Source organism: Choloepus didactylus, chromosome 8 (assembly GCF_015220235.1).
Source record: "Choloepus didactylus isolate mChoDid1 chromosome 8, mChoDid1.pri, whole genome shotgun sequence".
NCBI classification, from domain to species: domain Eukaryota; kingdom Metazoa; phylum Chordata; class Mammalia; order Pilosa; family Megalonychidae; genus Choloepus; species Choloepus didactylus.
Window position 1 is genome coordinate 69,006,370 of NC_051314.1, and position 25,305 is coordinate 69,031,674.

General features: G+C 41.3%; 1 protein-coding gene and 1 pseudogene across 3 annotated transcripts in view; one reads left to right on the forward strand and one right to left on the reverse strand.

The window, feature by feature from the left end:
• The window catches only part of LOC119541563, a 38,413-nt pseudogene extending 23,235 nt beyond the window's left edge, over positions 1-15,178 (reverse strand).
• Positions 1-25,305, forward strand: part of PPM1H (protein phosphatase, Mg2+/Mn2+ dependent 1H) — a 311,989-nt gene that overhangs the window by 24,553 nt on the left and 262,131 nt on the right. The gene's annotated exons all lie outside the window — the stretch shown is intronic.

The window sequence follows — 25,305 nt, forward strand, 5'->3', positions numbered from 1 at the left end:
TACAAAGTTTTTCTGATCACAAGGCACAAGATAAAGGCTCCACAGTGATTATCAGAGATCAGGACAGCTGGATTACAGTTCAGAGATTTCAGATATTTCCCTGTCTAATATACCAGAAAGTAAAAAGAAATATCTATCTAATGATTCAGTAATCATAATCATCCGTAAATCCCAACTTCTCAGTTACAAGAATGTCCATTGTTAATTATGTATGTAAATCATACTTGGTGCAAATAAAAATTAGACTATTTCCACTAGGTGGACAGAAGAACATTAATTCACTTTTCCTTCAATTAACAAACATGTATTAAACCCCTACTGAGTAAAAGGCTCTGAGGGTTAAAATAAAATGCATTCCCTATTTTTAAAGATTTCTGTGTTAGGGAAGATATTATGTGTATAACTGTTATATGGTGAGCTATTGTGATAAAGGAATTGACCAAATGGGAGGGGGCGTTAATTCTCCTGGGTTGGGGGCAGTGGGAAGGGGGTTAGCAAAGCTGACATGGATCCAACGCTTGAAGAATGGGAACTGGATACAGAAAGCATGTGAGGAATACAACGGCATGAGGAAAGCATGGCAATATGAAAGTGGCTATTTTGGGGAATTAGAATAGTCTTTTGTGACTATTTGTGAGTATACATTTGTAGAGGATCATCAGGGAAAACCCCCATATGGAGCCTCAACCACCTGGCACGAGGAATATAATTAATTATTCTTCCTTCTTAGGGACAGGGTGGATGCTGATAAAATTTTAACCATTTTTTAAGGTCTGCCAAGCATGACCTGTGGAACCTCCCTGTAGTTTTATGCTTCTCTTCATTATGGTAGAAGAAATAGCTTCTGAAGGATACCTTTATTTAGGACTCCTGCTGGGCTTTTAGGATGTACACCTCCAGATTGTATTGAGTTTCAGAGAGGAAGGGTGGGGCTTTGCTTCTCAAATAAAGCCTGGTGGGATTTGTCATGACTGGAGGTCTGAGGTGAATTCACAGTGGATGACAATTTTTGCTACAGGAAAAGCAGTAATGAAGAGGCACACACCCTCTTATTTGCTGGGAGACACACACCCTCTCATTTGCTGGAAGGACTGCCTGAATGTTTCCTGCAGAAGCTCTGCTACAGACTGTGCCAAAACTTCTCAGACCTCTCCACAGTGAAGTCCCCAGGGGAGCAGTGCTCACTCTGAGGAGCCAGACAGCAGAAATTCCTAAGCCCCCCACATTAAGGTGGAGGACTGCAGGCTCTGCTGGTGCTGTCTGCTTTGGCGGGGGGCACTGCGTTTGACAAGGAATAAAGGGACACTGAAATGCTAAGTCAGTTTTTCTTGTTTCCTGTGATTTCTGACTCATTGCAATTAAAATAATCAAAATGAGGTCTAGTCCAAGAGTATGTCAAACCTTAAAAAATATATATTTGCAGAGGCTAGGGACAGGGCTGAAAAGGTAGACTGGAGTGAAGATTGTGAGGGCCTTTGTGTATCATAGTGAGGAAATTTATATTGTAAGCAGTGAGCAGCCACAAAGGATTTTTTCAGTAATCGGGGGATGACATGATGAGATATATGTTTAGGAAAAATAACTGGCAGTCCTGGGAAGGAAACACAGAGGTGAAGGTGAGGTGTGAAAGTAAAGTGTAATGGTGAGCTAGAAGAAAGAGACTACTGGAGGGTCTCGAGACTTAAACAGATAAATCATGGTGATTGATTTCATCTGGGAATGAGGAAGAAGTAGGTGTTGGAGATTTGTAGTGCTAGGTTGAGCCCATGTGACTAGTTCTGGCCAATTTGTTGTAAATGGAAACGAAACATCACTTCCGGTCTAAAGCATTTAATTGTCATGGAAGACCTCTTCCTCTCTGATAATTAAGGTAGGAGGCCGAGTATTTAAATGGTGCGGCTACAGGCTGGTGGAGCCTTGGTTGACTGGGTCACGGTATGGAGGAGATCCTACCCTGTACGGTTGTTCACGTCTACAATGATCAGCCTTTGTTGTGTTAAGCCATTAAGATTTGGGGGATGTTTGTTGCCGTAGCATATCCTAGCTTATCCTGATGCATGAATGTAGTGTGTGGAATAAATTTGTATATGGAACCTGAGGTAGGAAAACTCGATTTTCCTTATTGTATTCCATTAGATATTTAATAGGTCCCACTTGAAAAAAAGTACCCATGCTGGATTAGCATTAAGTAGGTTTCTTTGTAGGATTGTTTATAATTTTTAATACACTATGGTGAATTGTGAAACTGCAAGCTGAGGGAGAGTATGTATTGGTCCCTAAACTCATCTGACTATGAAATCCATTTCCCTCTCCTTTTTTTGGTAAGCACACATATTAACGTTTTGAGGAACACAGGGAAATACCAGATTACACAATTGTAATGGTCTAAGCATGAAACTAATTGCCTAAACCAAGAGGCCCAGGACTGGAAAGGGAGAATGGGTTTGTAGGAAAATTTAAAAGAAATGGCAGGATATGGGACTGATTGGATATTTAAAGGAAGATTAAGGAGGTTCTATTTGTTTCAGTATACCAATTCTTTTCTAACTGATTCACTGCCAGGCCCCACTGTGCCTTTCTAGACCTCTTCCTCTTTCCTCAGGCCGTCAGTCCCATTCCTACCCCATTTTGTGTTGGCAGAGGGTCTTACTCTCCTGCTTCACTGAATCTATCCCCTGTGAGCACCTCTTCCAGTCCACCTTGGGACCTCTTTAACTTCATCCCTTTTCTTCCCTCCTTTCTCAGATGGAGAAATGTTCTGCCACAAATGTTAACCCTCTCCCTACTTGTGCCCCCTCTTCCATTTCCTCCATTTATTATCTCCACATCTTGGGTCTTTTCTTCTTCACTGCCTTTCCCTTTTCCTATAAATGGGCTAAGTCGTTACCATTGGATAAAACAATGCGTCCACTTCTAGGCTGCATCACTCCTTCACATTACTCAACATACTATTACTGTATTTTTTTAACCCCTCCTTCCTTCATTTCCTTCCTTAAAGAAGCATGCAGACTGCTTATTCTGTGCCAAGAACTGTAGTAGAGACTTCCTGTGCTCTTCCAGGACATATGGAAAGTCTATCCTTTTCTGTCCCCTTTTTAAGCTAGGTAAGTCCATGTGACTAGTTCTGGCCAATCAGTGCCAGGAATACAAAGACACAAGATAAGCCTCTTTCCTCAAGTTGTCTAGTAGGAGGCCCATCCAACTGGACAAGCCACTGCAGTGGAATGTGATGGGTGTCATGACAGATGCAGCACAGAGCATCATGGGAGCACCAAGCTGGAGCATTTAGCCTGTGCTGGGTGCTTTGGGAGAGAGCTAAGGAGATGAGGCTGAAACCGAACCGTAAAGAAGTCGACCAGACAGTAAAGGGTCTGGAGAGGGCAGCCTGTGTGGGTGCACAGAAGGGTGAGAGTAGGATGCATTGCAAAAACTGTGGGTGGTCTCCATAGTTGCTTCTACTTCAGTGCTATTTAGGAAAATGCTCAACAGAAGCCACCAATGACTTTTTAGATTCAAATCATTCCTTTGAAATGTTTTAAAATTCACTCATCCTCCATGTTATCATATAAGCAGTAATTATTGTCCTCTTACTCTCTCATCTGTCAACTCTTTTACCCTTTAACTTCTGGAGACTCTTTCCTTCTGGTTCTGGTTCTGATTTTCTCACTATGTTCTTTTTCTTTTCAGAAATCTTCTCCCTTAATTACTGGTATTCCCTAAGCTCTCCAGCCCTCTCCTCCCTTCTTTTCACTCTTTCCTTTGGCAATTTTATCCACATCACTTTCTTTGGAATTTGATTTTATCTTCAGCCTTGCCTCTCTCCTGAGCTCTCTGCATGGTCCCTTCTGCTTGTCCATATCATAAACTTTGCATGAATCTGCATTTATATTTGTTTAAAATGTGAGTGTAAATTAGGGTAGTTGTAATGGACCTGGTGGATGCTCCATGCCCATTTATCATTTATACGAGCTAATAGTTTTTGACAGTGCCAGGTGGAAGCAGATGGATAATGCTGAGGCCTCACTGTGTCAATACCTGTGAACATCTGGGGAACAAATCTGCTTTTAGTTTCTAGAGCTACATTGGTCTGTTAATAAAATCTCATGAAGGTTTTCTAGGAGCATAGGTGTGTTGTCCAATTACATTATGGTGGAATCTTTTTTAGTCAACTGCCATGTATGAAGAATACCGTGTTTGTCTGGTTAGCTTTGTTAAAGCAAAAACTGATTGGCTGTGTTGATTCACAGTTACCTTTCTATAGTAGGTCTTATAGAATGTTTAAATTTCTGCCAAACCTCCTGTGGTGGTCATTAATGCTGTTCACCAAATGCTTTCAATCCTCCTGCCTCAGTACCTGGTAACACTCTAGATTGGAGGTTGTCCTTGAGTGAGGATTCATGGAACCAGTCTGAAATGGACATGTAGAGAGAGTGAGAGAAAAAAAAAAAAACCTTTGTTATTGTAGCAGAACAGCCCATCCTTACTGAAGCACTTCTTTTGCAAATTTAATCAGTATTTGGAAAATTAAAGTTATGAGTTGACTAGGGAATGAAGGTAGTTCTAGATTTTTTTGATATCTCAGGCAATAAGTTGGAATTATGAAGAAATAATTCTCTGATAAATGAATGTGTTGTCTAGCTTTATAAGTGTGTTTTTACCATGTTATCTGAGTTTCTAATTAGAGTTCTTTAATATAAACATCATTTTGTTGCATTGCAGGCTCACAAGAGTATTATGAAATAGATATCATTTTTTCCTTTTTTTAATTGTAAAAGGGAAGCAGGTGAGTTATTCAAAGATTTAATAAAGGTAGCCAACAAATATTGCCAGGTGCTATGGATAGTTTGGGATTTCATGGTAACCAAGACACAACCTGGGCCTTCATGAAAGTAATCTAGCAGAGAAAATAAACAAGCCGTTTAAAGTATCAGGTGATAAGTGCTATTTAGGGACAAGTATAGGGTATTAAGGACAGTATGGTAGGGGTACCTAACCCTGGGTGGTGCTGTTAGGGAAGTTTTCCTGGGAGTTGACATTTATTCATTTGTACAGCCAAGATTTGTTAGACACCTTCTCTGTGTCACGTAACGTAATGGATGTCCGGGATATGTAGAGAAGAAAAGCATGGTCCCTCCCCTTACAGAGTCAAAGCTGAGACCTGAAGGATGAGTTGTGATGAGTGGAATAAACCAGATGTGCAAAGTTCTGAACGTAAGTAAATGCTGGATTTGAAAGATGAAGCTGGAGAAAAGAGACCAGGGACCAGAGTATGAATGCCCCCACCTGCAGTAAGAACTCCAAAAATTGTTAAGTAATGCTGAATAGCAAACTTAGGTAATTAAAGTCAGTGAATGAGTGGCACAAGATAACAAGCATAGTTCCTGGAAATATAGGTTGTACAACATTTTTTAACAGATTCTGAATGCCACGTTTGATTAAGAAACTTGCTAAATTAAAAGTTGCCTTTTGGAGAGGGGTAAGGAGCATCTTTACATAATAGGGTTTAGATACTTGACAAACTAGTATAAATCTTGTGATATTGTTGGAAGAAAATCTCTTAAACATTATCAGTGTCACTATGCTCCGTTTTCACTAGCTTTACTCATACCTTTGAGTGCTGCTTTAATATAATATATTTAATATACATACCATTAGCTTCCCTAAACAATTCTGGTGATTTTTATTGCCTCTACTTTTTCAGCTATTTTTATCTGATCTGTTTTACTGTCACTGTGAAATAGGTAGTGTTGATGTGACTTACTGACCATTGAAAATTTCCTGTCTCACAATCTCTTGTGTTTGTTTGTATCCCCCATTTGGAAAGCCTGGCACACTGTAGATGCTCAAATATTTAAATAATTTCTTTTAATTTTTATTTGGAATCTTTTTTTAAACCTTCCATTATTATCTAACTTTTCACATGTGAATACTTTATCCTTTCAACTATAGTGGAAGCTCCCTTGTCAGGAATTGCTTTGAGGAACTCAAAAGCTCAGTTTTCTGGCTTGTGCTCAAATTTTTTTATTTGATTCTTCAGATAAACTAGCTTTGCTAAAGGGAGATAACAGTGACTAATGCATAAGAAAGACAAGAGATAGTCATTGGGCATTTCTAAGAGATTGCTATCCCGGACAGCGTATCAAAAGCATGTATACCTAACTGGAATTTCATTTAGAAATTGTCATTATAAGCAATCCTATGTGCCAAATTATTTCTATATAAAAGACCTGAATATATTGCTAATAAAGGAAGAAATGTACAATTTTTTTAAAGAATCAGTACCCTTATCTCCTTGAACCCCCATCCTCCCACCCCCAACACACACACAAGGCCTTGAATGATAAGCTCTTTCAAGGAACTGATAAATTTCATATTATGTAAACTTCCTAAACTAGAAAAGGGACATCATAACTGATCTATTTTGGTCTGTTTACTTAATCATGGTTTCATAATGTGACCCACAGAGCCTCCTGTGATCTGGTCACTCAGTGGTTTCCCACCATCCTTCCCTCCCTCCCCGTGCTTCAGCCGTGCTCACCCTCTCTCAGTTCCTTCAACTTGTGGTGTTCCTTCTCACCTCCAGGCTTCCTTCTGTGTAGAGTGGCCTTCCTGCCATTCTCACCTGGCTACTTCAGCCTAAGGCTTCATCTTGAATGACCCTTTCTTGAGGAGGCTATCTCCCTGATCCTTTGTATAAATTACCCTTACTTCCCAATTATATGTCATTAAAAATCCATATTTGTTTTTCCTGGCAATTGTAATTACATGATTTCTTAATTCTAAGATGATATCAATTTTAATACATGTTATTGATTTAATCATGCTTTTTGGGGGAAAGGAATAATAGCATGTTAATTTCTAAGATGCATTATTTAGTTCATTGCCAGGCAGTGCTCCAAGCGCTGGGGAAGCAGTGGTGGATAAGGCAGTCTCTGCCCTCACTGAGCCTCTGAGTTCCAGTGGGGGAGGCAGAAAATAAACAAATAAATATATGACATGCTGACAAGAAGCCATAACTGCTGTGAAGTGGCAGAATTAGAGGGCACAGAGAAAAGAGGGTGTGCTGCTCTAGAGAGAGTAGGGAGGAGCCTTCAGGGAGTGAGAGAGGGACACTCATGAAGAGAAGAGGCTTACGAGTATGCTGGCCAGAGGGAGTCATCAGTGCAAAGGCCCCGAGGTGGGGAATATACTTGGTGTGTTCAAGGAGCAGCAAGGGTGACTAGAGAAGGCACAGAGTGAGAGGATGGTAGGAAATGAGGTACAGAGGAGTCCAGTACAGCTGAGATTGGAGGACAGTGGGAAATTTTGAGCAGAGGAAGATGGGATGTAATATATGTTTTGAAAGGATGGCTTTGGCTATTTTGTGTCAGCTATAGTTGGTAGAGGCAACAGCCAGGAGACCAGTTGAAAGCCTTTACATTACTCCAGGTAAATGATGATGGTGGTTTGGGTCAGGGTGATGCTGTGGAGGGGATGAGAAGTGGTTGGATTCTGACTATGTTTTGAAGGAAAAGATGGCAGGATTTACTGGTGATTGAGTGTGTGAGGAAAAGAGAAGTCAAAGATGATTCCAGATTTGTTGGCCTGAGAAACTGGGTGAATGGCAGCTCCATCCCCCAGCGGCAAGTCAGGGAGTCAGGGTGGGGAGAAACTGCTATAGTGTTTTCCTCAAATGAATAGACTTCCATTGGCTCATATTCCAACCCCATATTGGCCCCTTCTAGCTGACACTTAATGCCAGTTTCCTCATCTGTGAACCAGAGATTAGTCATACTACCTCACTGAGTGCTCGTTAGGATTAAATAGATATGGGGAAATGTATGCCTTAGAATTGAGGAAATATGGCATTTTAGTTTCCTAGGCTACTCAAGCAAATACCTTGAAATGGGTCATCTTAAACAATGGTATTTATTTGCTTACAGTTTTGACACTAAAAGAGAGTCCAAATCAATATGTCATCAAGGCGATGCTTTCTTCCCAAAGACTGGAGTCCCAGGGCTGGCTGCTAGCAATCCTAGGCCCTGGGTTCCTCTGTCACATGGCAAAGCACTTGGCAGCCTCTCCTGGCCTTTCCCTTCCCTTCCAGGTTCCATTGATGTAGCTTCTTGCTTCCTGTGGCTTTCTCTCTCTCTGTCTGAAAATCATTCATTCTCTTACAAAGGACTCTAGCAATAGGACTAAGGCCTATCTTGATTGAGATGGAAAATACCTTAACTGAAGTAATCTCATCAAAAGGTCCTGCTAACAGTGGTTTTACACCCAGAAGAATGGGTTAAATTTAAGAACATATTTTTCTGGGGGTCATACAGCTTCTAACCACCACATATGGTAAATAATTATTTGTAATTATTTGTTTAATGTATACCCAGTTCTACTGGAAGCTCCTTCAGGGCAAGTTCTGTTCTATTTTCTTTCTTTCTTGCATTCCCAGCCCTAGCACAGCCCTGGCACATAATAAATGCAGTAAAATCCCAATAATTAATGAGTTCCAAAAAATCTTAATTGCCTAAAGTCAAAGGGGCATTATTGTAAGTTTTGCAAAATGGCTGGGGTAGCACTTTGTTTCTAGCTGGCTGCATTTAGCTGCAGATACAAATCCCTCCTCTTGCAGCTCTGGCTTGATGATTGTCCGTTCCAGTTTAATTATTGGTTGAGTTGATACTCTGTCCTCTGCCTGGCTGAGATTTTCAAGCCAGTGGGGCAGTGTCTTGGAGCTTTATTGTAGGTAGTATTTATTAGGTAATACTTAATGTATTAATTTCCTAGGGCTGCTGTAACAAATTACCACAAACTGGGTAGCTTAAAACAACAGAAATTTATTCTTTCTCAGTTCGGGAGGCCAGAAGTTCAAAATCAAGGTGTTTCAGAGTGTGCTTCCTCTGGAGACTCTAGGAGAATCTGTTCTTTGCCTTTTCCAGCTTCTGGTGGTTGTTGGATTTCCTTGATGTGTGGCCACATCACTCCAATCTCTGCCTGTGTGGTCCTCTTCTGTGTCAAAACTCCCTCTGCCTCACTCTTACAAGGGCACTAGTCCACCCAGACACTCCGGGATGATCTCCTCATCTCAAAATCCTTAACTTAATTAACTTAATTAATCTCCAAAGCCCCTTCCAAATAAAGCAACATTCACAATTCCAGGTATTAGAGGAACTTACCATTAGGGGGGCCACCATTCAAACCTCTACATCTAATAATAGCAGACATTTGCTGAGTATATGAACCAGGACCTAGTCACTCTTTACAAGTATTAACTCATCTTATTCTCACAATAGCCCTACTAGGTAGCTGCTATTGATTTGTTGTATGGTAAGGAGACCACACATAATGTGCTCAGTTGTCCGGCGCTTTCTCCGCCTCGCCTCGAGTCCTCGGTCGGCCGGCGATGGGGACCAGAGAGATAAGGGGAGAGAGGGTGCGGACAATGTCTTACCCGACGCACTCGTGATCACTCTGGACTCGCAGCAGTGAAGCATGTAGGCTTTTAATGGAACTAGGCAATCATCCTCTTTACAGGTTCCGCCCGGGGCAAGACGCCTCGGGGGAGAACAACCTCGATGCGGCCGTCAGGCGCGGCTCCTTGTGGGCTGTCTCCCCGAGCTCTGCCCGGGAACTTTCTTATAAACCTTACGTATATCCAATGGGCTAACGCCACGCACACAAGCGTGATTGGTGAATACAGCGGGTGGTTACATACATCGAAAGGCGGAAGCAGGATGTGGGCGCCATCTTGACACCACTCGATGGGTGGGGGGAACTCAAGGGCAGGCTGCAGCTTAACAACTAGGCCAAATCCGGAAGGTGGCTGCTCACATCTCCCCCTTTTTTGTTTTTTATGCCCCAGTGTCTCTAGTGATGAATGTGCTCCCGTGGACCAAGATGGCCCACAACGTATTTTTTGGTGCTTTGGGGAGTCTGGACTAGGTCCCGGCCATACTGAGGTGGGACCTCTGGCACCGACCAGAATGCTCACTTCATATAGAGACCGGAGAGCCCATGAGCTGGAAACCATGTGGCTCTCCTTGCAGTACTCAGTCTCGCAACTGGGGGACAAGAGGGTTAGGAGAACGGTAGCCAGTGTCGAGGGCGTCACTAGGTGTCTCTGTGCAATGGCAGGGGTCCCGTCTGGCCACAACTAGGACTCTGCCCAAGAGATCTACCTGAGACAAAAATAGGACCACTGGTGCCGATTATTTATATCCGGGATTTTGCCAAATACTTAGCTGCGAACCTTGCCCCCAAATGCCCCGCTTCGAGTGGTTGGGATGGGTGCTGGGCAGAGGGACTATAGTCATCAGGAGGGTTACAGGCAGAGGACATGGCCATCATGGCGGTAACACGTAATTGCTGTTGTCTTTGAAACAAACGCTCCAGCAAACTCTTAACAATGATCAAACCTACTAATAACCTCACAGCAAGAAGAACCCAGTTGGTCAGATTAGGCCAAGAGAACCAGGAGGGAAAAAAGGTCAATATTCCTGGCCCTCTTCCCGGTCTGCTGGGGAGTGGTCGACACCGTCGACATCATTTGACCGCTCATTACGCGAGTCGAGGGCTGGATCCAACAGGTCACGTTGGGGGTTCGACGACTTATCCGGCTGCAGTTCTTTGGTATTCTCAGGCGACTGCACGGTTCTCACCAATCTCTCCGGTACCCACACTGGTTGGCGTCCTGGTTCCTGGGGAAAGACACAAACAGAGCCTCTGGCCCAGCTGAGCACTGGGTCAGGGCCTTTCCACTGCCCCGTTAAAACATCCTTCCAGCGGACCAGGCCTCTATGTAGAGGACCTGGGGTGGTATGTTGCAGGGCAGGTGTATGATTTAGGGCGGAGAGGTTTTCAACCATATTCAGGGTGTAAGGGGCGTTAGGGCCGTACTGATGGACGGCTTGCCTCAGCTCCTTCAAGAGCTTGTAATCATAGGGTTCATGATTACGAGCTTGCTGATTGATAATGACTGGGAACATCTCGGAGGCTGGTTCGGGTTCATTGAGCAGCGGTCGGTAGCCGCCCAGAACGCCAAAAGGTCTGAATGTGGTGAAAAGGCTCCACCTCCAAAAATGCCTCCTATTGGGTGAAGGGTGCGGAGGATCCGCGTAATCGGGTGGGGATTCTGGGCATTGCACGGGAGGGCCAGGGTATCTACTCGGCATGACCGCTAGAGGGAGTCCTGTACAAGGGCCCCTTGCGGAGTCGGTTAAACCGTCCACCGGATGCAGGTGCTTCCTTAGGGGCGCAACGGTCGTTGCCGGTGGGGCAGAGGGCCGCGTGGGTGAGATAGGGGGTGCCTCTAGATCAATCAGCGGAGGCGCTTCCGGTCCTTCGTCTGCCTCACTCTCAGATCCTGAGTCAGAATTATCAGAACTAGTATCCGACTCCGGCGGCTTGCCCTTATGGGAGCCCTCCGCAGACGAAACAGACTGAGCCTCTTGGAGTGCATGTCGCGCCTGCAACAAGGCAGTGGGCGTGGTCAGGCCCATGGCCGATTCCAGCTCAAGTACAGCACGAACAGTCTCCCATATAAGGACCAGGACTGGGTCCAGACAAATGCCCGTTTGGCGCGCTCGGTCTATATCACGGCCAAGTTTCATCCAAGAGGGCAGGTTGAGGCTGCCAGAGCAGGGAAACCAGGGGGCAAAAGTGGCCACATCATCAAGGAATCGTTGGAGAGAACTTTTCTTAACTGAGATACCCCGCTGCTTCAAAAGGGTCTTTAAGGGGGTTAATAGGGGTGAGCTTTCAGACTGCCCCATGCTTGCAGTCGGCACTATCTCTTAATCACTCGGAGAGCTCTTCCGAGTCCCCGGGGCTACCTGAACGCCCACGGGCCCTAGTCCTCGCACGAAAAAAAGGGGTGCTTACCTTCTCGCGGTGATCAGTCGCGGAAGTCAAGCCACGGATCCCGGGAGCACGTCTCCGTCAGGTCGAGGGGAACGCGAATGAGGTCCGGCGCTTTCTCCGCCTCGCCTCGAGTCCTCGGTCGGCCGGCGATGGGGACCAGAGAGATAAGGGGAGAGAGGGTGCGGACAGTGTCTTACCCGACGCACTCGTGATCACTCTGGACTCGCAGCAGTGAAGCATGTAGGCTTTTAATGGAACTAGGCAATCATCCTCTTTACAGGTTCCGCCCGGGGCAAGACGCCTCGGGGGAGAACAACCTCGATGCGGCCGTCAGGCGCGGCTCCTTGTGGGCTGTCTCCCCGAGCTCTGCCCGGGAACTTTCTTATAAACCTTACGTATATCCAATGGGCTAACGCCACGCACACAAGCGTGATTGGTGAATACAGCGGGTGGTTACATACATCGAAAGGCGGAAGCAGGATGTGGGCGCCATCTTGACACCACTCGATGGGCGGGGGGAACTCAAGGGCAGGCTGCAGCTTAACAACTAGGCCAAATCCGGAAGGTGGCTGCTCACACTCAGTCATAAAAATAGCAAGTGACAGAGTCCAGGTTAGAACTTGTCTCATTTTTAACTGCCCCTTCTTCATCTTCATTGAAGCAATTTGGGATTATAGATCCCAGTGAAAAGATTCTGCCACTGTATTTTTACGTTTCACATTCCATTTGATTTCATAATTTAAACATTTCAGATGTATGAGGCACATTTCTTCCATCATTTCTATGACTAGAACAGATTTCAATGCTTGTCATCAGTTGTTATTTTCTAATATAACTTCTGCCATTAATTATTCTTTTTCTAATTCATTTCTCAGAGATTTGGAGTGTATTTGACTGTAAGATTTGTGGACAATATTCTGAGCCTGTATAGCCAGAGAATTTTTTTCTGTTGTCATCACATGAATATCAATTAGGCTATATATAGTGGATCATGATCTTGAGGTGTTTATTGTAGTAGGAGAAAAAACATAAGGCAATGTAATTTTAACTCCTTTGTTTTTTTCTGACTGGGATGTTTATAGTACTCTTTAAATTTAGAAAGTGTGTAAGGTTTGGCATTAATTTTTCCTGGATTACCATTAGTGCTCTCCATTTTCAATCTTGGGACTCCAACTCTGAGACATTTTCTTATGTTGCACTCTGCTTATCAATTTTGCTCTTATTTGCTCTGCTTTATTATGTGTGGTTAAAGTACACTTATGTGCACTTGTGAAATGTGACATTATAACAATAATGAGAATGCCTTTGTTACAGGGGTAGATTGCCAGGATTCTCTTTCATTCATATGTGAGCCTTTTATCATTTTTTTTTTCTTTTTTTTTTTTTTTCCCTATATTCTGAGATGGTTTATCAAGTTATCCCCTATGGTACCAATTTAATTATTTTGTGGTATTTGCTTTTAGCAACTAAAAATAAGAGTTTTATTTAAGCAATTCCATTATCTTCTCTTTTTCTTGTTCTTTCATCATAGAACCTAACAACAAGAATAAAATATTTTTCAAATTGGCTTCTGTTTTGTGAAGTTTCTCTCTCTTGAGGGTATAGGAATAGAAGAGAATAGCTCTCAAAGTTCTACTTTAATCATCTATCCTTGTTTAGGATGAGTAAAAGCAAAGCAGGTGCAGTTGACAATTCTTTTTCTTAGAAGGTCCCTATGCTTGATTTAATGCTCTGCAATTGCCTTCTTGAAATTCTTAATACTATTTTAATAAGAGACTGTTCATTTTCATTTTGCACAGGGCCCTGTAAATAATGTAGCCATCCCTGTACATATGTTACTGATGTATGAATTTCAAAGAGGAACGTATTCCTCCAGGTGGATACAGCCACTGCCATAATGTATGTCTTGGCTCCTCAGCTAATATATTTGTGCAGTGGACATCCTGCCCATGGTTTTTCTCCCCTTGCATGTATTCATAGTGCATATAGTAAATAAGTAGAAATACTCTTTTCTTGCTGTTCCAATTTGCTAATGCTGCCATTTTGTAAAACACCAGAAATGGATTGGCTTTTAAAAAGGGGGTTTATTTGGTTACAGAGTTACAGTCTTAGGGCCATAAGGTTTCCAAGGTAAAGCATCAGCACTAGGGTACCTTCACTGGAGAAAGGCCATTGGCATCTGGAAAACCTCTGTTTAGCTGGGAAGGCACGTAGCTGGCATCTGCTTGCTCCCAGGTTGCATTTGGCATTCTCCAAAATGTCAGCTTTCAATGGCCGTCTTCAGAATGTCTCTCAGCTGCAGCTTCTCTGCAGTCCTTCTATTTCTGAGCTTTTATAGGGCTTAAATAATTAAATCAAGACCCAGGCTGAATGAGTGGGGCCACACCTCCATGGAAACAATCCCATCACAGGTCACACCCTAATCAAAGATGCTACTAGTCACATCTCCATGAAAACAACCCATCCAAAGATTCCAACCTAATCAACACTAATTCGTCTGCCCCCACAAACTGCGTCAAAGATATTGGCGTTTTGGTGGACATAATACATCCAAACTGGCACACTTGCCTCTTCAGATAAGTTTTTAAAAATGAGGTAAAAATAAGCAAAACTCAAATCCTGGTGACTATTCCGTACGCATGATAATTGTAAGAAAAACCAATAGGTAGACTGTCCTCTACTTGTCCTTAACACTTATTTTTCTCATGTTATATTTTAAAATACATGGAATGTTGATTTATTTTCTACTTAGAGCTTTAAAAAATGATCTTAATTGATCTGGCTCTAATGGCTTCAGAGGCTGGTTTTAAAGTCTTTACTCTGACCTGACTGAACATAGAGTATAGTGAAGACTGTCAGTAAGAGAGGATTACACTCTGTCGGCTTCTGGGAGTGTCACGATGTTAGCAGTCTTTTCCAGACCTGACACTGAGGGTCAGGCTGGTGTGGAAAGCTCAGCACACTGTATCTGGCTGGTAGAAAGCTTATAATAAGTACCTGTGCCTCTTCTTGGTACAGGTTACAATTCAAATTCTCCAGTCCACAAAGAGTGCTATTGAAATTCAGGAAGGAACAATACAGCCTCTTAGGTGAGGTATGGCCATTGGATAAACAAATGAGAATTAGACCAGAGCCTTAATAGTGCTGCTTTTTTTGGATGCTGAGTTTGAGGTTTTTGACTTGGCAATTAGTCTGAGAAAAACTGTTGACAGGCAGTTCCAGTCTAAAGAGGGAGGCAAAGAACCAAAAGGCAGCATGGGACAATGGGAGAGCCTGCAGGTTTTGGTGGCAGACCTGGACATAGGTCTGCACATTTACCTTCTATGAGGACCATGGGCATATTGCTCACTTCCTCAGAACTTCAGATTTTTATCTTTAAAGCTAGGGTGATAATGCCCAGCTCCCCAGATTCATGGTAATGAAATAAGATGATAATGGAAACTTGCCCCCTCTCTGCCCTCAATGCCTGGCACATGTTGGTGCTCAGTGAATCCCTTCTCTTTCTCACCTTTCTCCCCTACAAACTGTATGTATTAGTTGGGGGCTGCAGAGGAGGGAGAAGAGTTTTAGAAAGAATAATATCCAGGTTTTCAAAAGGAAAAACATTAAATTAGTAAGGGGAGTAGCTTCCAGGGATGAGCAGATCCAAAGATGTGGAGGTGATTTTGGTTAAACCCCTTCTTCAGGGAGAAATGGGTCAGTGAAATCGTAAGAGTGTTTCTCAGCTCTTCTCTTTACTCCTTCCACATCTAAAACCTTAGTGTTTTATTTAATCACTCCAGACAGATAAGCATTCTTAATTCTTATTTCAAAGCTCAAAGAGATGGAATTTGTTGTTAAGCTATACATGTCTGATTACATTTACTCAACAAACTGAAGCCACAGTCTGTTGTGGTTAATTTCCAATTATCCCCATGTCCTACTTTCAGCAGACAAACTAGGGAAGAGAAACTCTTATCAACTGTAGCATTTCTTTCTCATCTCTTCTTCTATTTTTGCTTTTATCTTTTGTTTCCCTTGGGGTCATTATGAAGGAAGAGTGGACTGCTGTACTGAATAGTCTTTCATGTGGAGAAATATAGTTTACAGCTTCTTCTTGTGACCCACTTTATATATTTTTTATTGTAGAAGGGGTTTTTGTTCGTGGAGTAAAGCACTTGCTATTATTTGTACTTTAATGTCAAACTATTAAATTTTTAGTTAAAGCCAAACTTTGAAAATCAATTGCCTAAACATTTCCTAAATCTGTTTAACCGTGGTTTGAAGACTTAAATTTCTTTTAACAATGTAAACTACAATGATGATTCTTTTGAACACTTCAAAAGCTGTAAACAGCACACAAAGCCACAGAGAGATCCAGTGATAATGAAACTTGCATAACACATTTAAACCTATTCTCTAATACCAGCACCATGGGTATTCATTTGTTATTCTTAAACTTTTACTTTCCTAGGTTTGTAGCAACATACATTGGGATAACTTCTAGTGTGAGTGCAGTGTCTATTTTGATACTTTTCTAGGGATACAGTTAATACAGGAGTACATTTTCAGAGTTACAGAAACCTTGTCAGAGTCAGAAAAATGTTCTGACCAACTGAGGAGACAGGATCTAGATACGATTCTGATAAGTGATAAAACAGGATCTTATGGACTGATTGATTTTGGTCATTTCTAAGTTCATTCAAATCCAGGCCACCGATCATTTGGCTAGGCCCCTTTTAATATTTGGCTTCCATTATGTTACATCAATACGATTTTGTGGCCATACTTTCCATACAGGTCCTAGTGTTTTGAAGTGTGGTGCTTCCCCCAGAGTGTTTTCTTCTCTATTGGTTTTGCTTGGCCGATGTTTCACAGACCATTATCCTGTCAACCTAGTGTTTGTCTGTCCATTTACATCATTGGATGCTTATATGTTTTACTAGGTCTCACTCTAATTAGTAGGGTTTATTGAAGGGTATCATCTCCTAGGATATGAGGGATGAAGTCTGCAGTTAGTTCACCTTGTAGAACATTCAGCTAATTTATTCATCTTGACACACACTGCTCACTTTTCTTTCCCGCTGGTTATTAAGTGTGTTAAAGCTTTCCTGTTATCTGTATATTCCCTACCTTTCCTAGGAGTAGTGCCACTGCGTTTCCTGTATTTGCCCTTTTCTACTTATTTATTAGATAAATATTTAATAGAAGCAACAAAATACATAGCATTCTTCTATTTATTAAAATCAACCAAAAATTGAATGTGTATTTTTCTCCCCTCTTTTGCACAAGAGCACCTCATTGTGTACCTTATATTAACTTTTCTTGATTGTGTATCATTGCAAAATCATGCTTTGCACATTTCAATTCATTTATATGCCTATGTTTTCCCATCTAGGCCAGTGATTTTTTCTTTTCAGCACTATCCCCAACATCTTTGAATGCCTTCTACCTTTCGAACAATCACAAGTTGGGCCTTGCCATCTTGTGATTTCCCTGTTCCAAGATATGTAATTACTTCTATTCTAAGAATCCCTGGTTCCTTTCAGTGGAGAACAGCTTCAGATCAAAATCTGGGCCCTAGTTTTCTTTAACAAGCCCCTCTTTGTTGCTTAGTATGTGCCAGGTTCTCTTTCGAGCTCTTTGTAAATACTACCTCATTGAATTCTTGTAACAGCCCTGTAAGGTGGGTACCATTTATTCCCATTTTATAGGTGAGGAAACTGAAGCCCAGAAAAGATGGTAACTTGTCCAGGGTCACGCAACTATTAAGTGGCAGAGCAAGAATTTGAACCCAGGGAGTCTGACTCTCAAATCTACTTTCAGCAACTCCCCCTGCTGCCTGGGAGGAGAGCATATGAATGTTGATAGCTTGGGAAAAGGCTGCTGTAGCTGTTTGGTTACTTCTTGGTCAGAGCTGGAAAAAGAATTCTTTTGAAGTTCATAGGGATTGCACTGATATTTCAAAGAAATCAATATTTCATATACTAAGACATCATCAATTTTAGACACTATTGTTTTATATACTAGTAAGAAAAAAAAACAGCACTGAAGACTTAACTGTAACTCTGCCCATTGTTTACACAATCATTTTGTTTCAGTGCTGAATTGCAGTGTAACCTTTTTGAAGGTTTTTCAACAGTATCTTAATTTCACATGTGAACTATCAGTAATACACATAATTTCATTGAAGTGGTGGCAATACAAAGAGTTTTAACTAATTCAACTAAGTTTTTAAGTCCTGTGTTTCTGTACCCTCCTTTTCTTAAACGGTATGAGGTTTCAACAACTAAGACTTTGTGTTACAGGGTGAGTCCAAGAGAAATAATCCCTTCCAGAAATGTTTTACCTGGTAATTAAAATGAACATGTAAGTGTACACCAAGTTTTAGAGTTGCCTTTACATTTTTCAGTTCTCTTCTAGAAACTGATACTTCCCTTACAAATCTAGCTTGACTAAAAATGTTCATATATAACATAGGTACTAAGTATTATTTTCAAAGTGTTCAATTATTTTTGACCCCTTCACCCAGGAAAATGACAAATGGACATAATACCTGTTACTTGGTATATATCAAGTTTGAAAATCCTAAGTAAAGTTGATTATAAATATCTTATTTCTCCTGCCCTCCTGTTGGTGGGGAGGGGGGAAGGTATTCTTAAGCATATTGCATCCTGCTAGATCTAAAAATAAGGACAGAGTTCTTACACTCAGTGGTTAACTGGTACCTGGCTCTCAGGCCCAGGTGTTACTTAATCAGAATTCATTTTATTCACCATTGTTATTTTCCTGCCCCTTCCCTCAGATATCGCAAAAGCGCTAAAATACAGAGAATGAGATTACATCAAGGATGGAAGTTTTAAAATAATATTTCAGTGTATTTCTGAAACTTGCGTGTGCTTGACTTCCTGTTGCTTTGTCGTTAGCCTAGCTCTGTGTTCCCCTTATAGAGTGTTTGCCGCTGACATGCTTCCACCTCTTCACCAGCTGTTTTTATTTTAATCTTAAAGTATTAAAGAGGCTTCCAGGCTTGATATTGATGGAAGCTTCTCTAGAGAAATGAATTGTACTGGTTACTTCAAATGGGAAGGAGGAACTTTGATTCTGGTGATGTCTGAAATATAGTGGCCTTAAAGCTCGACCTTCGGCCAGTATATTGTCTAGTCTGTCCACGTGTCATTCAGGAGGGGTGGGGCAGTAGCCTTGAGTTGCCTTACAAAGTGAGCTGTCCATGATGGGCAGTGTAGCTATGTCCCCAAACAGCCACCAATTTTGTTGCCACCTAAGTACCCATAAAAAAGCAGTGGTTAAATATTAGCCCAGTAGGATTAGTTTAGCTCTCTTGATGGAGAAGTATTTCCATTGGCCATGGGAGCTATGATTGCCTATAAACTGTGGCTGGATGTTTCAAGTCACAAACTTTTTTAAAAGCTTATTTTAAAGCATTTTATATATTGGTTATTTGTTCCTCTGGATTGGTTTTAAGGGGGTCTATACAAGTAAACAAATTGTGTTACCGCTAGGTTCCTTCTCATTTGTTTTCAATTTTATTAACCCATTTTATTCTATGCTGAGAGGCTTAGGTCAGAATTCATAACTTGTAGAACTTGCCCTCCTTTCCTTAATTTGGAACCAAAACATCCTTGCACTTGGCTCCTGAGATCCCCAGGAATGCCTGGAGCAGCTCTATCTGCTCAACCCTACTTTATCAGAGACTTCCTACCACAGCCCTTTCAAGTGTTTTAAAATTCAGTAATTGGATATCATATGTTGGAAGGATTTCCTATTATCTATTAGGAATGTTCCAAATCTGTCTCACTTGGAGAATAGCTCTGCTTCTTTAATTCGGCTTGATGGCTTCAACGTTACATGCATGTGTGGGATGCACTTTTTAGAAGCACCCTCTATAAAGACTTTTAATTGTAGAGCAAGTAGCACTGGCAGTCTCCACAAGCACAAGACCATAATTTTACCCCAAAGGCCATTATTGCCTGAAGACATAGACTGTCAGCATTTCTCTTTAGCTGGCTTCAGATTTTTTCTGCAAAATGGCAAGCTTTTTATAAAACTCAACAGAAAGTTCCATAATTAATGATACTTGGTCTTTTCCTCTGATTCAAGTAATTTAAAAATAGAAATATGAGAATTAGTTGGACTCAAGTTGCTGATAATTGTCATGCCTTCATAATAAATATAAACTCACCTCCAAAGAATTTTGAAAAGGTGGCTTTGAAGATTTGGCTGGTGCCCTCTGGAGACATATGGTATCAGTGTCACAGCTAATTCTCATTGTGCAACAGGAGGACCCTTCACTGAGATTAGAAGAAACCAAACTTGCAGGACTGGAATCTCTGTTCTGTTCTCTACGCCCAACAGCAAGTATTGCCTGCTCGGTTGAAAGGGACCTGAGCAAACCAGGCATCAAAAAACATATCAGGTTACATGGAACGAGAGATAGATGACCAGGATGACCACACCAGATAGACCAGGGTTTAAATCCTATCTGTACTACGTCCCCTGTGACTCTGAGCAGTTTACCCCTCTGTCCTCTGCTCCATCTCTGTAAAGTCAAGGACTGGCATGAGGATGGGATGAGATGATGTAAGGACAATCTGGCTGTGAGGAAATGCTCGGAAAACGTCACCTTCCTCCTCCCTACCATACACATATTTCCTCTCTGATCCATATGAGGAAATCAATATTCAGAGAAGTTAAACGACTTGCTGGAGTGGCAGAATTGAAACTACAGCTTGGATCTTTAGCCCTACTACAGGACTGCCTCTCCAAGACAGTTGTGATGCTTTACAAATGTCTGGGCTTGAGCTGGCGTGTAAGCTCAGTGAGGACTGAGGATGTTTGAGCTATGAGGCTAATTCAAATGTCTTCTTCATAGTTGAATCTAATTATGTTTCCTTACCTACAAATAGAGGCTGTTTATCAAGTTCAATGAAGCTGGCCTGACCTTATGATTCCCTCTGTTAGTTGCTGTTATTCCCATAAAAATCCTTTTGATACCTATGTATTTGGATATTTAAAAAGGTGATCAAAATGCATCCTTTTTTCATAGAGAGGGGTGTGCTTCTGAAACTGGTCATAAGCTTCTGGTAAATCTAATGATTTCCCCACTGCTACTATCAGTTGAGTTGTGGTTTGTTGATCTTCAAGCGTCAGAGGCATCTATTACCTTCTGTTTCTTTCCGCAGGCTGTCAGGTAACTAATAAACTGTAAACAAGTACATAAGTGCACCCAGGAGTTTTAAGAGAAAGAATCAAGTCTTTTGTAATACCATGATTCTGTAATTTATCTGTTTAACAATATGATATACAACTGTGTGCCCTAATTTTAAATTAAAGAGCAAGAAAATTATGATTATGTATTTATGTATATATATAACAGATTATATATGTATATATGTGCGTGTATATATATAACAGATTATGTATATATTTGTTGGTGTTTTATCTTTCCCATTTCTACATTCTGGTGCTTTGATTAGTTTATCCCTAATCGTGATCAACATCACCTGAACACTCTTAGTACCAAAAATTGTGATGTACACCCAGTCTTTCAGTGGTCCCCTGATTGTCTTAAACCAAAAGTATTTGAAGGTCGTTTTTCTCAGTTGGTGGTTGACTTCCCTCTAGTTTCCCCTTCAATAAGGAATAAAGGAATATCACATATTTTAATGTGTGTGAAACTCAAAGCAGATTGCCATGTAACTGGAGATGGCAAATTTTGAAGTTTGCCTTCGTCACCCTAGCATTCAATAATATGTTTCAGGAGTTGTTTGGAGAAATGTGGGTTGATCATTACCAAATAAATTTTTACCTCTCACTGGTTGCCTTTTTGAAGCTTCTTTGCAAGTCTGCTTGTTTTCTAAATTTGCAAGAATCTGTGTATTTGAGCCTTGAAAAAGAGTCTCTAAGCAACATGTAAGGATGAAGAGAAACAAATTAACAAGTGCTTTATGGTTTGTGTATGTTTTCACTGTTTTGAAAACCACCCTAAAGGCAGGTATTTTTAAAGCTGTTTATTACATTTGACAAATTTAACTAAAAAGCAACAAAAACGGGTGGTTTTTCCTCCCTCACTGCCTTATTTTCTTTGACCCCCCACACTAAGCATTTCTGCCCACTTGGAGAACTTACATGAGCACTCATAATTAGGATTAATTAAAAGTGCACAAAAGACTTTCTGCTTCATACTTAATTTAGAAAACATTGCCTTGATAAGCAGAGGGATCATTTGAAAAGAAAACAGTTCACCCTCATTTTAAACACCTATAATAATTCATTTAGATAATCTTGGAAGCTGTTTGCATCCTATTATGAATCTGTAGATAAGGAAATACAGAGATGTTTACTCCTCCATTGAAGGGCAATTATGTGTCATAGCTTAGCTCCTTTGCTTGTGAGGAATAGCCCTCTCATTGCTTGAGTGGGAGCAGGTGAGGGAGAGGGGAGAGGGAGAGATTGGAAATCCTGCGGGGGCCATTGCTGCTCTAGACCAGGGGTTGGTTCCTTTGTCCCATCTGTCCTGCACGTCCTAGACTCATTTCTCTCTCCTACCTGCTCTATCCTCCACTTGTAATAGACTGGCTTTCCCCACTTCTTCATACCTGCTGTTCTCCACATAACTTCAGCCTGGCAGTAAGCCAGCAGGGCAGTTCAAGATGTTCCCTGAGAATTCACTGCTTTTCTAGTTCAGTTCCCACTGCTAGTTGGCAGGGTCTTCTTGTGTTTCTTGATGCAGATTCTTGAAAGAGATAATCCGCTTGACCAGTTAAAATTTTTGAGCCAGGACACAGAGGTCATAGGTAGATTACTGTACCGAGGCTTGGGTGTCCTTCACTTGGGATCCCACCTGGGTCCAGTTGTCTGGGTTGGGGAGACTCAAAGTATGTCCATGGATGCTTCAGCATGGTTGAGAGCAGAGGAGGTTTCATAAAGGGTATGGACACTGCCTGATACATCATAATACATTGAATTACCTTCACCCAAACCTGCCATGAATGTCTCCATGTCTGATTTATCCACCGAATTCATTAAGTATTTTGTTGGAAGATTTGGCTTCGACATTTCATTTATCTGTTCTTACATAGCAATAAGTAACATTTAAATCAGCCTCACAGATAATGCTTGCCTATTGCTGTTAATGTATGTGGTGAGAATTGCAAAGTAGTGTGTTTTTATTTTATTATGGGGATTATGGGTGGATAGAAACAACACTGGCAAATTTTTTTATACTTGGAGGCAAGGATCATTTGAATAATTAGCCAGTAGTCATATCATCTAAAGGAGCTAGTTTATAAAACTCAGAGAGGTTGGACATTTCATCAAAGGTAGTTGATAGTAGAAATACCTTTCTCTTGCCAGTGATTCTCAAATTTTAATATGTATTAGAATCACCTTTAGGCCTTGTTAAACCACCATTTACTGGACCCTACCTCCAGAATTTCTAATTCTGTAGGTCAGGAGTGGGGCACTAGAATTTGAATTTCTAACAGGTTCCCAAGTGATGCCAACTCAGGTCTGAGCACTACACTTTGAGAATCACTGCCCTGTGCCCTTAGTCTTCAAACTTAGAAATTTTGTGTACAGGGATATTACATTAGCTGGACATTTTAGGGTCATCTTTCCAAGATGAACCCCCACCTCCATTGAACTGCATGTAAAAATCAGGTTAAAGGGATTTCTCCTTAATTCTTCCAAGGAATTTTGGCTTGCCCTCTCCTATATTTAGTAAATATTTTAGCACCTCTCATATACCAAGCACAGTACTAGCTCCTGGTGGAGTTAAGGAGGACACAAAATGGAACTGCACAGAAGACACTCTGCTAAGTAGACGGGGTGTTGGCTGTAACACACACAAAAAAGAACAAAGTTCCTCATATCTCTGTTTTCATTCCTAAGATCTTGTTCTGTCCTCCCATTCTGAAGACAGATGAATAACTGGAAGAAGTAATTAAAGCTGATAAAAGACTTAAACTTAATGCCAATAATGATATAAAATCAACCAACCATACAAATATACTTATTTTTAAAAAGTTACCATGCACCCCAAAAAAGTACAAATTTTTATAGATTGTAATAATGTTATTCTATAGGGCTTGTTTAATACTTTTTGCAAAGCATTTTCACATGTGCTTTTGAATTTGCTCTTATTAATAAACCTTTCTGATAGAATAGGTATTACCTCTATTTTAGAAACACATGCAAGGTAGTGTGTCCACTATTTAAATGCCTGGTGCTGTGCTAGGCACTTTATATTCTTATGTCTAATCCTTAAAAATAAGCTGGGAAGTAGCTTTTATTGTCCCCATTTTGTAGATGAAGAAATGGAACCTCTAAAAGTAAATCCTTATCCAACCCAGTTTAAGGCAGAATTGGGGTTGTCTCTTGGGATAAAATTTGGGCCCTTTTTTCTTCTTATTGTAGCATCTTACTCTGATACAACCTTATTTTCAATATGCTAAAGAAGTTCCTCATTAATATGAGGAGCAACCTCATCATCTATGTATTTTATTTGATCTTAGCTACTCCATATTCTTATCTTACCTTTTCTTGTCACTCCTATAGCCTTTTTCCCCTTTTTATTCTATACTATAAGAGCTCCTATTCTGAGATCTCTGCCAGGGAAGCAGTTTTCACGATCTGTTGCTTCATTAAAGAGCAAAAATAAAACCCAAACTTAGTGGCTTAAGCACGATGATTTATTTGCTCACAGCTCTGCAGTCTGGGCAGACCTTGGCGAGATGTCTTGTCTCTGCATAGCATAGCACTAGCAGGAGCCAGTACTGTGGCTGCATTTGGCTGGGAGTTGCCACCACTGGGCCATCCAAGGTGGCTTCACTCTTGTCTAGGGCCTGAGCTCAGGTGGCTGGAAAGGCTGGTAGCTGGTTGAGCCTCTCTCTCCATGTGATTATTCAGTAGTCTGACCCAGGAGTCAGACTTTTCTGAAAAAGGCCAGTTAATAAATATTTTAGGCTTTGTGAGCCCATAAGATCTCTGTAGCTGCTGCTGCTTTTTTTTCTTTAATAGCTCTTTTAAAATGTTAAAATGTTAGCTCATGCACAGTAGAAACACAGGCGTCTGGCCGTATTTGACCCACTGAGCCATAGTTTGCCAACCCTTGGTCTAGACCCTAGTCCAAACTTCTTTACTTGGTGGCGATGACTCCATTCCAAAGAGGGCAGAAGTGGAAGCTACCAGACATTTTAAGACTTGGACTCGCAGTCTCAGAACCTCACTTCTGGCACATTCTCTTTGTATTACTTAGAGTTCTCTAGGGAAACAGAATCAATAAGAGATATCTATAAACATAAGATTTTATAAAAGCGTCTCATGTAACTGTGGGTATGCATGAGTCCAAATTCCGTAGGGCAGGCAGCAAACTGGCACCTCCAATGAAGATGTTCAATGAACTCCTCAAGCAGCGAACTAGCAACTTCAAAGAACGTGTTTGTTGAACTCCTCAGGAATGAACTG